The 17,591-nt window shown below is 35.5% G+C and overlaps 1 protein-coding gene across 1 annotated transcript in view; it reads right to left on the bottom strand.

The window, feature by feature from the left end:
• IL1RAPL1 (interleukin 1 receptor accessory protein like 1) overlaps positions 1–17,591 on the bottom strand; it is a gene marked incomplete at both ends in the record, with an annotated part of 1,110,009 nt that overhangs the window by 782,489 nt on the left and 309,929 nt on the right. The window lies entirely within an intron of this gene.

Below are 17,591 nucleotides of genomic sequence, written 5' to 3'. Positions count from 1 at the left end.
ATTTTATTATACATATCCTTTTAGTCATTCTCTATTAATTTTCCCTAAACATACAAACACAAAATCATGAGTGTGTGCATTTATGCCTGTTATTTGAATAAAATCGATTAGGTAATAAATTAGTTATGCATATCTAAAACATTCATATATAAAGATTCTAGGGGCTTCCCTGGTGGCACAGTGGTTGAGAATCTGCCTGCCAATGCAGGGGACACGGGTTTGAGCCCTGGTCTGGGAAGATCCCACATGCCGTGGGGCAACTAGCCCCGTGAGCCACAACTACTGAGCCTGCACATCTGGAGCCTGTGCTCCGCAACAAGAGAGGCCACGACAGTGAGAGGCCCACGCACTGCAATGAAGAGTGGCCCCCACTCGCTGCAACTAGAGAAAGCCCTCCCACAGAAACGAAGACCCAACACAGCCAAAAATAAATAAATAAAGAATTTTTTTTTAAAAAAGATTCTATATGAAAATAAACTATATCCTCCTGAATTTTTGTAAACCACCGTAAATAGTGGAGCAGAAAAGGTCCCCATAAGTAGTGGTTTTGAACTGCAAAAGAGATGAAAGAACATGGGACAGATTCAATTGTCTCTCTCCAGTACTGAGTGCCAAATATAAAACTAAACATTATTGTTCATTTCTTAAATCAATGTTCCACCAAATAAAAATGAAGATTTAACCATTGATGTATGGCATTTAAAATTTCCCCATCCATTCATTTATTCAGTATTCTCATTAAGATGCTATTTCTTAACTAATACTGTCTAGGAACTGAGGAAACAAAGATGAATAAGAGTTCCCACCCTTCAAGAACTCACAGTCAAGCCAAAGATACAGAGAAGTAAGCAGGAAATTATAATACAGTATGATAAATGCTATGAGAGCCCTAAGTGGAACACAGCTGCTAAACCATCCATGAAAGGGGAATCAGCAGGGAAGCCTTCCTAGAAAGGGTAATATTAATTTTAGTCTTGAAGGACTAGTTGGTTTTAACTGGACAAAGTGACAGAAGGTGCTTAGGGAGAAGGAAGGGTGAGACAAGCAATGGGAGCAACAACAATGAAAAACCTAAAGCAAGAGAGAAACTGGCAGGTTCTTCACTATTCAGGTAAGTTAGTTAAGTGGGAGGTGGGAAGAGGAGAGAAGTGAGGCCAAAAAGTTAGACAGGGGCCTTATGTGGTAGGCCATGGGTTTGAGCCATGGTCAAATGGTAATGAGGTAATATTGTGGGCTCAGACTATCTCACCTGTAAGCGCACAGTGTTCATTTGCCTTCCTTAGTGATGCAATTTTTGATCACCCTATTCAAAGTGTTGTTAAATTTCTCCAATGTATATTTACTATAATGGCTATTATTTTTCCTTTGGAACTATAAATAATTTGTGGGAAGATTATTTAAGACAATATGTTATAGACAGAGTGTTTGTGTCCCTCAAAATTCATATGTTGAAGCCTGAATCTTCAATATGATGGTATTAGGGGGTGAGGTCTTTGGGAGGTAATTAGAAAAGGTCAGGTGGGTGGGGCCCTTATGATGGGATCAGTGCCCAAAAAACAGACCAGAGAGCTTGCTCTCTCCTTTTCTCTCTGTCATGTGAGGACACAGCAAGAAGGCCATCTTCAAGATAGGAAGTGGGCTCTCACCACATACCAAATCTGCTGGCACTTTGATTTTGGATTTCTCAGCCTCCAGAACTGTGACAAATAGATGCTTGTTTAAGCCACACAGTCTGTGGTATTTTGTTATGGTAACCTGAACTGACTAAGACAGCATGCAAATAAGCTCTTCATGAAAGCTTGATGATTCTAGAGTGAAACAATCTTTGTGGAGGTTGACTTATGAGTTCCAATTTAGGCGGGTTAAATTTAAGGAGACTGTGGGAACTCCAAATGGAGATGCAATGTAGCAATTGCTACATCGTACTGACACTCAAGAGAGAGATCAGGGCTGGTGATTTATTTGGGGAGTCCACAGAGATTTAGACAAGGGGATAGATAAGGAGACAGAGGCATTTACTAGAGCAGTGATTCTCCAAATGTGGTCCCAGCACTAGCAGCACTGGCCTCACCTGAGTACTTCTAAGGCCCCATTTCATATCTACTGAACCAGAAAATCCAGGGGTGATGCCCAGCATTGTGTGCTTTGACAAACCATCCAGGTGATTTTGATGCTACTAGAGGTTGAGGACCACTGAACTGGACAATGTATGTAAAAGTATTTTGTCTGTATCTAGTAAGTTTAGATGATGCTAACGATGAAGAAGAAAGAGGAGGAGGAGGAAAACAAAACCACCACCACTTCCACCACCATACTGTAGGATAATAAGCCTAACTTCCAAGTCACTTGAAAAACACTGTTTGTAAAAAAAAAAGCATCAGCTTATGAAATGAGTCATTTGGATTATCCATGTATTATACTGTATTGTACAACAGGTGTTTGAATTACATATTAGAGATTAAGCTGATCTTGAGGACCCACAGATAGTAATTACATATTGCCATGCGTGACCAAAGGTACAGCTTAACTATTGTTCTTCATCCTTTAAAAAACCATTATCCAGAACTACAACTTGCTAGATGTTTGTAATTTGCCTATTTCATGTGAGAAATGAATTATTTAAAGGCTCACACTATTGCTGAGGTACTTTAAAAATATAAATTTACTACTCAATAGATACAAGCCATCACTTACTAATTATATTTTCAAAATGTCTCTAATTTAAATTCACCAGTGATTGTTGTAGTAAGACAAGCAGTAAGCACAGGAGATAATTTAATCAACAAATGACCCTGTGAAAAGTGACGAAGGTAAAAGTTTCATTTAATTTTATGTCACTTTTTCATTTCTAAATTGTTAACTTAGGTTCTGTTCATAGGTGGGCATTCAATTTGTTACTCGCATTCATTAGAAAGTAACTAAACACATTAAAAGGTCTTTTAAGGACCATGAACAGTGTTTCACTATCTTCTTATCTTTTCATTTTGCCCTGAGTTCTCCACCAGCTACGAAATTTAACTTTTCCTGCAGAGCTAAGTATGTGAAAGTGAAACTCCCAAGATACCTTATGAAATTCTAATTATATTTAATGCACACGTTATTGAGAATAAAAATTTTAAATGGAAAAAATTAATCACAGACTTTGTGAAAATGTTTTTAAATTATGAAACCCAAGAGTAGCTATAATCAAACTTTTAATCACCTCTAGAAATTATCTCTCTGCAAAAACATATTTTCAACTAAAATGGGCACTCAACTCACAAAGCCATATGTGAAAAAAAATTATATCTGAAACCCTTCCATTTGTTCTTGACAGTCTGTGTTCGTGTCATTATACTGTAAAATTAGCTATTCCTAGAAGCAGCCACTCTAACAACAAACTGAACATTAAATATATGCAAGGCACTTTGTTAAGTCAATTAAATGTATTACCTTTAATTCTTCAACCAACACCAAGACGTAGGTAGGATTATCCATACTGTACAGATGGCATATTTGAGTACTAAAAGGTTATGTTGTGACTCCAAAAATCTAAACTCTCAGCCACCTTGCTTCTGTGTACATTAACTAACTAATCTCTGACTCCTTTTTAAAAATATTCCAGAAATTTGTTTAAAAGTAAGCCCATATACATTTCTCAAAGGTCATTCTGAGTACCTTTTGCTTGATCTAATCCCTGTCTTCCCTTCCACTCCTTACCAAGTGATACACAGCAAAATGATGGTGGTCAGAACAGAACAAAAGCCCAAGTCTCTGAACTCCTGGTGTTCTACTCTGCAGAGTAAGATGACCATGCATTGCACAGCCCAAACCTGATCCCAGCTAGCAAATGGCGAATAAGGGACTGCAGAGAGACTTCCTGAATCTATTCACATGTATTTCTCAATTAGAGTAAGTTATCCTTCACATGCTCAAAAACAAAATAGCAAAATACATCGTTTATTCCTTGCTACATCTTTTCTATGCAATTTAGTTTTTCATAGGGGAGTCTAATGATTTCCTACGATCTATGAGAGTAGTATTATTTATTAGCGATACAGACTTTTCTGAGTAGTATAGGCTGGAGGGCAGGCTCTCACACACAGAACTCCAGTATTTCTTATACCTCTCTCATTTTTGATTGGTGGACAATTTGTAAATATCCTTTGGGTCAATTCTCTCCCACATCTTGATTGAAGAATTAAATTCAATAAAAATTTTTGAAATGCTAATTTTAGTATTTTAATATTAACATATTAAAATACTATTTTTAAATTTTTTTTAAATATTTTAAAAGTATATTTATTTATATTTCTGTAGTTTAATCATTAACTTGTAAATTAAAATTCCATCCCCCAAAACAATGGATGGGGAATAGCACAGTAATTAGGAACGTCTGGAACAACACTGTCTATCACAAATACCACGCAAGCCACAAATGGGAGCCACGTATACAGTTTTTAAATGTTCCTGTAGTCACATTCAAATAGGGAAAAGAATAGCTGAAATTCAATTTCAGAATATATGTATTTAATGCAATATATCCAAAAGACTACCATTTCAACATGTAATCAATATTAAAATATAATATTTTACTTCTTTTTCATATTAAGTCTTTGAAATTCAGTGTGTTTCACACTTACAGCACATTTCAGTTCAGACTAGCCACATAAGGACAATGGCTACTATACTGGACAGCGCAGCTCCAAAATTAACCTTAAGTAATTTTAAAATATATTGGTAATATCAATAAAAAAGCACCACATTTTCTCTTCCTTTCTTGACATAGTTGCTCTTCCTTTGCATATTATAAGTAAAAATAATGCTATAAAGACATAGCCAATAGTAATGAGATATCCCACAAAATCACATCAATACACATTGCCCACAATTTACTATGGAGTATGTCATAATGACATTTATCACAGAGAAGTCTTAACCATGTTTTACAGTTTAATATTTTCATATGTATCATCTGAATATCTTATCAAATTTGGTTTTAATCTGTTTACAAAGGTTCCTTCTAAACTAATAAAATTTTCAAGGATCCTTCTTTTCTTATGTTTCCCGAATATAAAACCACTCTAGAAATGTGCTGTTCTATAAGCGATATTATCCCTTTGCATTTATAAACCTGAAATGTGAAACTACGCATATACTCCCAATACTGCCTGCTCTTCTATTTTTACACTGTCCTTTAGAAATTTCTAGTGCTTAGCCCAAGGGCATGGCTAGAAAGTAAGAAAAGAAAGCTCTTTCTGAGCACGTCCTTCAGCATAATGTCAGAGCTAGGATCCATTTATTTCAGAAATGTTTCCAAGCATCAAGCCACAGTAATATCAAAAACGAGAAAGGCACTGCAACCAGTAGTCTCTTGCAGTGATTCTACTCCATGTTCACCTTAATCCTGACACTGTTTAGTCTTTCCACTGTTATTAATTGCTACATTTTTCTGCCTTTGCTAATCTTAAATTCATAAGTACAACCAAACTTTGGAAAATAAATACTTCAAAATGCTTTCTTAGGAATCTTAGGTAATACAAACATACAATGGTTTCCCGTTAGGCTCACGATGAAGTATGGAAAAGCACCCAATGTACAGCCAATCAAGAGACAGCTTAAAAGCTAAAAATATTTGAACCAAAGTAAACTAATTTTTAAGAATATTTATTGTGGAATATTCATAGCAATTAACTTTTACGACTAGAAAATAATATTTAATCTAATCTGTTAATACAGGTTCACATCATAAGTGACACATACTGCTTTCTAATTAGAAATGGAGATTTTATTTTACTGACAAAGACACACATAAAGATGCTAATTAATGCTGACTTATAAGAGTTTAAATAATGATAGTCCACTTCTCAAGGGGTCATATTTCTTTTTTTTTTAACATCTTTACTGGAGTATAATTGCTTTACAATGGTGTGTTATTTTCTGCTTTATAACAAAGTGAATCAGCTATACATATACATATATCCCCATATCTCCTCCCTCTTGCGTCTGCCTTGCATCCTCCTTATTCCACCCCTCTAGGTGGTCACAAAGCACCTAGCTGATCTCCCTGTGCTATGCGGTTGCTTCCCATTAGCTATCTATTCTACATTTGGTAGTGTATATATGTCCATGCCACTCTCACTTCGTCCCAGCTTACTCTTCCCCCTCCCCATGTCCTCAAGTTTATTCTCTATGTCTGCATCTTTATGCCTGTCCTGCCCCTAGGTTCTTCAGAACCATTTCTTTTTTTTTTTTTTTTTAAGATTCCATATATATGTGTTAGCATATGGTATTTGTTTTTCTCTTTCCGACTTACTTCACTCTGTAGGACAGACTCTAAGTCCATCCACCTCACTACAAATAACTCAATTTCGTTTCTTTTTATGGCTGAGTAATATTCCATTGTATATACGTGCCACATCTTCTTTATCCATTCATCTGTTGACGGACACTTAGGTTGCTTCCATGTCCTGGCTATTGTAAATAGAGCTGCAATGAACATTGTGGTACATGACTCTTTTTGAATTATGGTTTTCACTGGGTATACGCACAGTAGTGGGATTGCTGGGTCATACAGTGATTCTATTTTTAGTTTTTTAAGGAACCTCCATGCTGTTCTCCATAGTGGCTGTATCAATTTACATTCCCATCAACAGTGCAAGAGGATTCCCTTTTCTCCACACCCTCTCCAGCATTTATTGTTTGTAGATATCTTGATGATGGCCATTCTGATTGGTGTGAGGTGATACCTAATTGTAGTTTTGATTTGCATTTCTCTAATGATTAGTGATGTTGAGCATCCTTTCATGTGTTTGTTGGAAGTCTATATATCTTCTCTGGAGAAATGTCTATTTAGATCTTCTGCCCATTTTTGGATTGGGTTGTTTGTTTTTTTCATATTGAGCTACATGAGCTGCTTGTAAATTTTGGAGATTAATCCTTTGTTGGTTGCTTCATTTACAAATATTTTCTCCCATTCTGAGGGTTGCCTTTTCATCTTGTTTATGTTTTCCTTTGCTGTGCAAAAGCTTTTAAGTTTCATTAGGTCCCATTTGTTTATTTTTGCTTTTATTTCCATTTCTCTAGGAGGTGTGTCAAAAAGGATCTTGCTGTGATTTATGTCATAGAGTGTTCTGCCTACATTTTCCTCTAAGAGTTTTATAGTGTCTGGCCTTACATTTAGGTCTTTAATCCATTTTGAGTTTATTTTTGTGTATAGCATTAGGGAGTGTTCTGATTTCATTCTTTTACATGTAGCTGTCCAGTTTTCCCAGCACCACTTATTGAAGAGGCTGTCTTTACTCCATTGTATAGTCTTGCCTCCTTTATCAAAAATAAGGTGACCATATGTGCGTGGGTTTATCACTGAGCTTTCCATCCTGTTCCATTGATCTATATTTCTGTTTTTGTGCCAGTACCATACTGTCTTCATTACAGTATATTTTGTAGTATAGTTTTGTAGTATAGTCTGAAGTCAGGGAGCCTGATTCCTCCAGCTCCGTTTTTCTCTCTCAAGATTGCTTTGGCTATCCGGGGTCTTTTGTGTTTCCATACAAATTGTGAAATTTTTTGTTCTAGCTCTGTGAAAAATGTCATTGGTAGTTTGATAGGGATTGCACTGAATCTATAGATTGCTTTGGGTAGTAAAGTCATTTTCACAATGTTGATTCTTCCAATCCAAGAACATGGTATATCTCTCCATCTGTTTGTATCATCTTTAATTTCTTTCATCAGTGTCTTGTAGTTTTCTACATACAGGTCTTTTGTCTCCTTACATAGGTTTATTCCTAGGTATTTTATTCTTTTTGTTGCAATGGTAAATGGGAGTCTTTCCTAAACTTCTCTTTCAGACTTTTCATCATTAGTGTATAGGAATGCAAGAGATTTCTGTGCGTTAATTTACTATCCTGCTACTTTACCAAATTCATTGTTTAGCTCTATTAGGTTTCTGGTGGCATCCTTAGATACTCTATGTATAGTATCATGTCATCTGCAAACAGTGACAGCTTTACTTTTTCATTTCTGATTTGAATTCCTTTTATTTCTTTTTCTTCTCTGCTGTGGCTAAAATTTCCAAAACTATGTTGAATAATAGTGGTGAGAGTGGACAACCTTGTCTTGTTCCTGATCTTAAGAGGAAATTGTTTCAGTTTTTCACAATTGAGAATGATGCTGGCTGTGGGTTTGTCATATATGGCCTGTATTATGTTGAAGTAAGTTCCCTCTATGCCTACTTTCTGGAGGGTTTTTATCATAAATGGGTGTTGAATTTTGTCAAAAGCTTTTTGGCATCTATTGAAATGATCATACGGTTTTTCTCCTTCAATTTGTTAATATGGTTTATCATATTGATTGATTTGCATATATTGAAGAATCCTTGCATTCCTGGGATAAACCCCATTCATCATGGCGTATGATCCTTTTAATGTGCTGTTGGATTCTGTTTGCTAGTATTTTGTTGAGGATTTTTGCATCTATATTCATCAGTGATATTGGCCTGTAGTTTTCTTTCCTTGTGACATCTTTGTCTGGTTTTGGTATCAGGGTGATGGTGGCCTCATAGAATAAGTTTGGGAGTGTTCCTCCCTCTGCTGTATGTTGGAAGAGTTTGAGAAGGATAGGTATTAGCTCTTCTCTAAATGTTTGATAGAATTCAGCTGTGAAGCCATCTGGTCCTGGGCTTTTGTTTGTTGTAAGGTTTTTTTGTTTTTTTTTTTTTTTTTTTTTTGCCATACGCAGGCCTGTCACTGCTGTGGCCTCTCCCGTTGCAGAGCAAAGGCTCTGGACACGCAGGCTCAGCGGCCTTGGTTCACGGGCCCAGCCGCTCCGCGGCATGTGGGATCTTCCCGGACCGGGGCACGAACCCGTGTCCCCTGCATCGGCAGGCAGACTCTCAACCACTGAGCCACCAGGGAATCCCTGTTGGAAGATTTTTATTCACAGTTTCAATTTCAGTGCTTGTGATTGGTCTGTTCATATTTTCTATTTCTTCCTGGTTCAGTCTCAGAAGGTTTTGCTTTTCTAGGAATTTGTCCATTTCCTCCAGGTTGTCCATTTTATTGGCATATAGTTGCTTGTAGTAATCTCTCATGATCCTTTGTATTTCTGCAGTGTCAGTTGTTATGTCTCCCTTTTCATTTCTAATTCTATTGATTTGAGTCATTTCACCTTTTTCTTGACAAGTGTGGCTAATGGTCTATCAATGTTGTTTATCTTCTCAAGGAACAAGCTTTTAGTTTTACTGATCTTTGCTATGGTTTCCTTCATTTCTTTTTCATTTATTTCTGATCTGATCTTTATGATTTCTCTCCTTCTGCTAACTTTGTTTTTTTTTTCCTCTTCTTCCTCTAATTGCTTTAGGTGTAAGGTTAGGTTGTTTATTTGAGATATTTCTTGTTTCTTGAGGTAGGATTGTATTGCTATAAACTTCTCTCTCAGACCTGCTTTTGCTGCATCCCATAGGTTTTGAGTCGTCATGTTTTCATTGTCATTTGTTTCTAGGCATTTTTTGATTTCCTCTTTGATTTCTTCAGTGATCTCTTGGTTATTAAGTAGTGCATTGTTTAGCCTCCATGTGTTTGTAATTTTTACAGATTTTTTCCTGTAGTTGATATCTAGTCTCATAGCATTTTGGTCGGAAAAGATACTTTTGGTCGGAAAAGACACAATTTCAATTTTCTTAAATTTACCAAGGCTTGATTTGTGACCCAAGATATGATCTATCCTGGAAAATGTTCCATGAACACTTGAGAAGAAAGTGTATTCTGTTGTTTTTGGATGGAATGTCCTATAAATATCAATTAAGTCCATCTTGTTTAATGTGTCATTTAAAGCTTGTGTTTCCTTATTTTCATTTTGGATGCTCTGTCCATTGGTGAAAGTGGGGTGTTAAAGTCCCTTACTATGATTGTGTTACTGTCGATTTCCCCTTTTAGGGCTGTTAGCACTTGCCTTATCTATTGAGGTGCTCCTATGTTGGGTGCATAAATATTTACAATTGTTATATCTTCTTCTTGGATTGGTCCCTTGATCATTATGTAGTGTCCTTCTTTGTCACTTGTAATAGTCTTTATTTTAAAGTCTATTTTGTCTGATATGAGAATTGCTACTCCAGGTTTCTTTTGATCTCCATTTGCATGGAATATCTTTTTCCATCCCCTCATTTTCATTCTGTGTGTGTCCCTAGGTCTGAAGTATATATGCTCTTGTAGACAGCATATATACGGGTCCTGTTTTTGTATCCATTCAGCCAGTCTGTGTGTTTTGGTTGAAGTTTGAAAATGATATGACTAGGTGTTAATTTTGCTGGCATTTATCCTGCTTGTTGATGATTGAACTTCCTCACCTTGGTTTGGTGTCTGACATCAAGTTGAGGGAGATTCTTAGTCATTATCGCTCCACATATTGCTTCCTTTCCTTTCTCTTTTTCTTCTCCTTTTGCTATTTGCATTACAAGTATGCTACACCTTTTATAGTTATACACAGTTCTTGGATATTGCTCTCTTTTTTTCCCCCGTCTTTCTTCTCTTCACTTTTCAGTTTTGGAAGTTTCTTCTGTTATATCCTCAAGCCTCAAGCTCAAAGATTCCTTCCTCATCTGTGTTCAGTCTACTCATAAGTCCATCAAAAGCATTTTTAAGTGCTAGCACTTTTTTTGGATTCTTTATTAGAATCTCCATCTCTCTTCTTACATTACCCATCTGTTCTTGCAAGTTGTTTACTTTTCCATTAAAGCCCTTGGCATATTAATCATAGGCTTGTTTTTGTTTTTGTTTTTCTTTAAACTCCTGGCCTGATAATTCCAACATTCCTGCCATTTCTGTCTCTGGTTCTGATGCTTGTTCAGTCTCCTCAAACTGTGTATTTTGCCTTTTAGTAAGCCTTGTACTTTTTTGGTGAAATGTGAACATGATACAATGAATGAAAGGAACTGTGGTATGTGGGCCTTGAGTAATGTAGTGTTAAGATGTCAGGAAAGAGAACTATTCTATACTTTTATAATTCTCAGTCTTTCAGTGAGCCCCTGCACTGTGAACTTCACCAGTACATCTTAGTTTTATCTCCCTACTCCACCTTAGGTGGGACTGGATGGACAGAAGGGGCTGCAGTTTGGTATTTCCTTTTCCCCACAAAGACTGAGATAATATCTCAGCAGGTTAGGCTCCTGAGGGCAGGTTTTGTTAAGAATAACAAAATGCCCTGGAATCTTTCAAAATGGTTAGTTTTCCCTTCCCCCTACCAGAAGCACAGGGGGATTTTTCTCTGATATTCACTGTGAGGATCTGGTAGTGCTTCTATAGGTTAAACTCACAAAACCTTGGGAGTCCTCAAGACTGAGCCCCACTGGAGTTTTTAACTCTCAGATTTGTCCACACTGAGTCTCCAATAATTTGTTAATTGCAGTTTAGGTTTTCCTACCGCAGTACTGGTTCCAGTGGAGGTTTCTCCTCGTGGGTTTCTACTCTTGTAAACTCCTATTCTCTATATCTTCCTATTTGTCTAACTTTGGAAGCAGCATGTTACCCTGTGACTTACTTCTCTAATGGTTTCTATGAAGAGTTCTGGGTTTTTTCCCAATTTATTAATCTTTTTACTTGTCATGACTGAGTGGCGACTTCTAAGCTCCTTACTTGCAATTCCAGAAACTGGAAATCCACCTAACTGTTGGCTAGGTTTCTTTTCAGTGTGCCTGTAAAATGATCTTTTAATTTTGAGGAATTTGGGTCCATAAATGACCTTGACAAAAAGATGGATCCCACCCCCCGGATACGTGTAGAATACAGAAAAAAATAAATGTACACATAATGTCTGCCTGGTGTTCTTTTATTATTTAAATGTGATAAATGTATATTTACTCATCCTTTAGATATATATACATTTATATATATATATGTGTACATATTTGTATTTTACTGTACTTAGTATATATTTAATATATTTACCTACATGTATGATTAAATACAACACATTTTTTGAAATGGTCCCAAGGACTCAGATTTGGGTTGTTTCTTATATAAACTGTTTTCTTATTTTTGGATTAACGTTTGTACTCTTAATATCTAAACATAATGCTTAATGACTCTTGATCTATATGTTTAAAGTAATCCATTATGAACTAATTATAAAATATCACTTCATACATGCTAGCATATAATATACATGTGCACAATCAAAACTACCAGTACTTATTATATTTTGTTGCAAGCCTAGGTCAACATATGTAAAAATTTCTTGACAATTTTACAGTTTTCCTCAAAACTAATTCATTTTTTTTTAAAAATGGAGAAATTCCACTTAAAAAATAACCTTCCAAATAATGTTAACTACCCACCTGAGCATAGTAAGTGTGTTATTCCAAACTATATACATTAGAGTTTAACTTACTTTTACAACTTATCAGTATAACATGATATATACTCTTGGCTTCAATGACTATTTTCTTACGATATAATCATAGGAGAGGAAATTTATAGATTTACTTTTATTCACAAATATAAATGGGTAGGGACAGGAACTCTTCTCAAAACTTCTGCATCTCTGGATTTCAGCTAATATAAAATCACAATAGAGTCTGTTGATTAGAAGGTATATGGTGGGGTCGGCATGCAGAGCTAAGAACTTCAGCTCCAGAATTTCCTGGTTTTGTTATCATGAGCAAATTATTTGAACTTCTCTGCGCCTCTTTTTTCACCCCCCCACTTTCTGTAAAATAGAAATAATGCTATCTTTCCCATAAGATTATCTGAGTGTTTTGTACAATTATACCTATAAAGTATTGTGATCAGAGCTTGGCATGTAGTAAGTAGTCAATAAATGTTTCTACTATTATTATCAATATCTCACTGCTACTGCCTTTATGTAAGCATATAGAAAACACATTTTAGCCATTCAGTACTTATACAGAAAATAAATATGCATGCAAATATGTCATACTGAGTATGACAAATGTTTATGCAGCACACATTTTAGGCTTTAGATTGAAATGTAAAAAAAGAAAAATATTTTGGCATGATAGCACATTTTGCAGTTGTTGATATTTGTTCCATCCCTTGTTGGAGAGAAAGCCATTTACATGTGTCAACAAATTCTTATCTTGCTAGTGAAATCACTTTCAATAACTATTGCAATGCTGAGATACAGAGAGAAATCCACCTGGACAAAAGCACTTTGGGGACTTTAAAATCAGCAGGTATATGAATGTTTAAGTGAACAACAAATAACAGTCATGTGGGATCTGCATGGAGTGTTTGGTATTATGATTGGGGAAGATATGTTTTGAAAGCCAAAGATAAAAAGAGCCTACTAACATTTGAGATGAATTATAAGATGCTATATTAAGAATACCTCTTCTATGTACCTACATACACATGTTTTCAAATAAAAATCTTTTATCCAAATTCTTCTCTCTTCGGCCTTTTAAATATTAAATGCCAATTGTTATTGATAGCAAGTTGCCATTTCTTAATACTTTATCAGCACTTGTTTTATTTTCCTACACTTACTGTACATTTAAAATCATGTACAAAAATCACAAAACATCCAAAGTTTAAGCTTTATCTGTGCAATTTCACGAAGCAGTGTTTCTTATAGATATTGTTGGAAATTTTAAATCACAAAACTTATCGATTCACTAACTTTCAATTGCTTATCTGTCCTTCCATCTGGATCCTATTTTTCAAACTCTGAACACAGTTTTTCATTCAAAAAACATTTGTTGAGTACCAGTTATGTATAGACAGTATGCTCGTCATAGAGCTCATCTATTCTAAGTCAAAAGCATCTTCTCTCAGCTTTGCTACCACCCTTCACCAGTCAATTATTAAATCTTGTTTGCATTTCAATGTTCCCTTGCACAGGATTCATTTTCATATTAAGTTCTTTCAGTTTTGCTTCCATCTCTTTTAATTGGAACTGATTCTCTGCAAAATTCATCAATTACATCCTAATGACACAGTCCCTCTTCTTTAATTCTCATTCTCCTCTTATCGCTTCTGCATCATTTGACATTGCTGAACACCTTGTTCTTTTTGAAACCTTCTCCTTCACTGATACTATACCACCACCTTATTAGATAATTACATGAGAATATAGATATGAAATACCTATCTCACTACCATATATAGATGATATTCCACAAGACTGAATTCTTCATGACCTGAATTCTATATATCCAATACTGACTCTTCTTGGTTTTCCAAATGTGAACATCGTCTTCGGGGCATATCTATGACCAGTCTGACACGAAGCACTTTCATTTGGCACATTCACCGTCTTCCATAACTGTCTCCATTTATTACATGTATACACTTACCTCTATAATGTCTGCTTCCCCAGTTTTAATGATCTCCCAATTACTCTGCTGTATGTGGAACTCTGTGAGGAATATATATCATTGGCATACGCTATAGGCATTGCTATTTCTTTCTCCTCAAAGCAGCTATTCCCTCTGTCTTTCCTACTTGCTAATATTTTTGCCAACCTTTTAATAACCTGGATTCAAAAACCTCATCATCATTTTTTTCTTCACCACTTCACATCAAACCAGTTGTTAAATTCTATGTATTCTCCTTAACCATCACACTAGCTCAGACCGTTCTTTCAAACTGCTGAACTGTTGAAATAGCCTTTTATTTGTGTTTCTGTTTCTCATCTCTTCCTCCCTCCATTCTTTTCTTCACTCCATGAGATTAGTTTCCCTAAAGTATCATTCTGATCATGTCTTTCCCCAGATCAAATATGTCCATAATTTCCTCTGCCTACTGAATAAAATCTCAATTCTTATCTAAGCATTCTAGAAATGGTACACAACGAGTGTGGTAAATATGTGAGTATACAAAATAGGACAAAACACCAGATAATCAGAGCAGGTAAAATGAAAAGAAGGTGGTAGATCATATGTGGCACATATATACAATGGGATATTACACAGCCATAAAAAGAAACGAAATTGAGTTATTTGTAGTGAGGTGGATGGACCTAGAGTCTGTCATACAGAGGTAAGTAAGTCAGAAACAGAAAAACAAATACTGTATGCTAACACATATATATGGAGTCTAAAAAAAAAAAAAATGGTCATGAAGAACCTAGGGGCAGGACAGCAATAAAGATGCAGACCTACCAGAGAATGGACCTGAGGACATGGGGAGGGGGAAGGGTGAGCTGGGACGAAGTGAGAGAGTGGCATGGACATATATACACTACCAAACGTAAAATAGATAGCTAGTGGGAAGCAGCCGCATAGCACAGGGAGATCAGCTCGGTGCTTTGTGACCACCTAGATGGGTGGGATAGGGAGGGTGGGAGGGAGATGCAAGAGGGAGGAGATGTGGGGATACATGTATATGTATAACTGATTCACTTTTTTATAAAGCAGAAACTAACACACCATTGTAAAGAATTATACTCCAGTAAAGATGTTTTTAAAAAAAGGTTTTTACTTTACTTGGGAGGAAAAATTAGACAACTGATTTTTTTTTACTTTGTAAAATGATCCATAGTAAAATTTTAAGGGTAACAACTAAAATAATAAAGAGTACATAAATTCCAAAATGGAAGAGGGAAAATTAGAATAAGAACATAAAACTCAAACAATCCAAAAGAATGCAGTAAAGAAGGGGAAATAAAGGAGGAAAGACAAAGCAACTAGATAGCAGAAAATACTATACTACATGTAAATTCACGTACAGTTAACCCTTGAATAACATGGGTTTAAACTGTGCAGGTCCACCTATATTCGGATTTTTTTTTCCACAGTAAATACTACAGTACTACACAACCCACGGTGGGGTTGAATCTGCAGATGTGGAACTGTGCATATGGAGGGCTGACTATAAATTATACTCAGATTTTTGACTATATGAAGGGTAGGCGCCCATAGCCCCCTCGTTTTTCAAGGGTCAACTGTATAAAAGTAATTATGAGAAATATACGTAAAAAATATGAGTGAAATAAACTCTCCAGTTAAATGACAAACATGGTCAGAGTGGATATCTATCTAGACAGATACACGTAGTTTTTAACCTAGCAATATAGTGTTTATAAGAGACAGAGGAGACATACCTGAATATATACAAGGAAAACAAAACTTGAAGATAAAATATAAGGGTATGCCAAACAAATACAAACCAAAAACCCCTCAGATAACTATATAATAATATATAAGACAGAAGCCATTTTAAAGTAAATGCATTACTAGCAAGAAAAAGGGTCACTACATAATAAAAGGACCAATCTCAAGGTGAATAAAATTGTTCTAACCTCTGAGTTTCTTAAAATAGCCTCCATATATATAAAGGGTAAAGGGGTCTGAAAGAATTATAGGATAAATGTTCAAATCCACAAACTTAGTGGGAGATTTCAACATATACACAGAAGTTCCCATCAACCCAATTAACAAGCCTGATTTAATGAACATGTAAAAACCATATTCCCAAATGTGTGTCTAACACATTCTCCTTAAGCTAATATAAAACAGTCACAAAAGGTTGCCATGCACTGTGCAATAAAGAAAATCTCAGCAAATTTGAAAAATCTGACATCATACAATACAATCAGGTTAGAAATAACGAAAAGATAATTAGAAGATATATCTGGACATTTTAAAACATCATTCTACATAATTCATGGGTCAAAGAAGAAATCATAATGGAAATTTATATATACTTAGAAATAAACAAAATACTTGATGCACTTGGAGGAATTTTTTGTTAATATTTTATAGGAGAAATTAACCTAAATATATATAATAAGCAGTTAGAAAAAGAACTAAATAAATTCTAACAAAGTAGGAGTAAAACAAAGTACAAAAATAGAAACAGAAATTAATCGAGAATACCAAAATAGCCAAGATTTGAAGAGAAGAATAAAATTTTAAAACTACATGGAAAATTGGTCAGGACAAAAGGAAAGATGACACAAATAAAGGGAAGAGGCATGCATATATTCACAAAAGAGATTTTGAATGATATTTTTAATGTATGCCCATATATTACCTAACCAAACTTAAAACCTTTTGCACAGTGAAAGAAACCATCAGCAAAACTAAAAAGCAACTTACTGAATGGGAGAAGATATTTGCAAATGTTATGTCCAATAAGGGTTTAATATCCAAAATATATAGAGAATTCATACAACTCACAATATCAAAAAACAAAACAAAAAAACCCAACCCAATTAAAAAAACAGGCAGAGGATCTGAATAGGCATTTTTCCAAAAAAGGCATATAGATGACCAACAGGCACATAAAAAGATGCTCAGCAACACTAATCATCAGGGAAATGCAAATCAAAACCACAATGAGATATCACCTCACACCTGGCAAAATGGCTATTGTCAAAAAGACAAGAAGTAACAAGTGCAGAGAAATGGGAACCCTCGTGCACTGTTGGGAGGAATGTAAATTGGGACAGCCACTATGGAAAACAACAGTATGGTGGTTCCTCAAATACTCAAAAATAGAACTACCATATGATCCAGCAATTCCACTCCTGGTACTTATCAGAAAAAAGCACTAATTCAGAAAGATATATGCACCCCAATGTTCATAGCAGCATTACTTACAATAGCCAAGATATGGAAGCAACCTAAGTGTCCATCAACAGATGAATGGATA

Source organism: Leucopleurus acutus (assembly GCF_964270905.1).
Source record: "Leucopleurus acutus genome assembly, chromosome: X".
NCBI classification, from domain to species: Eukaryota; Metazoa; Chordata; class Mammalia; order Artiodactyla; family Delphinidae; genus Leucopleurus; species Leucopleurus acutus.
The sequence above is the reverse complement of the archived record's forward strand: the minus strand, read 5'-3'. Positions and strand labels throughout refer to the sequence as shown.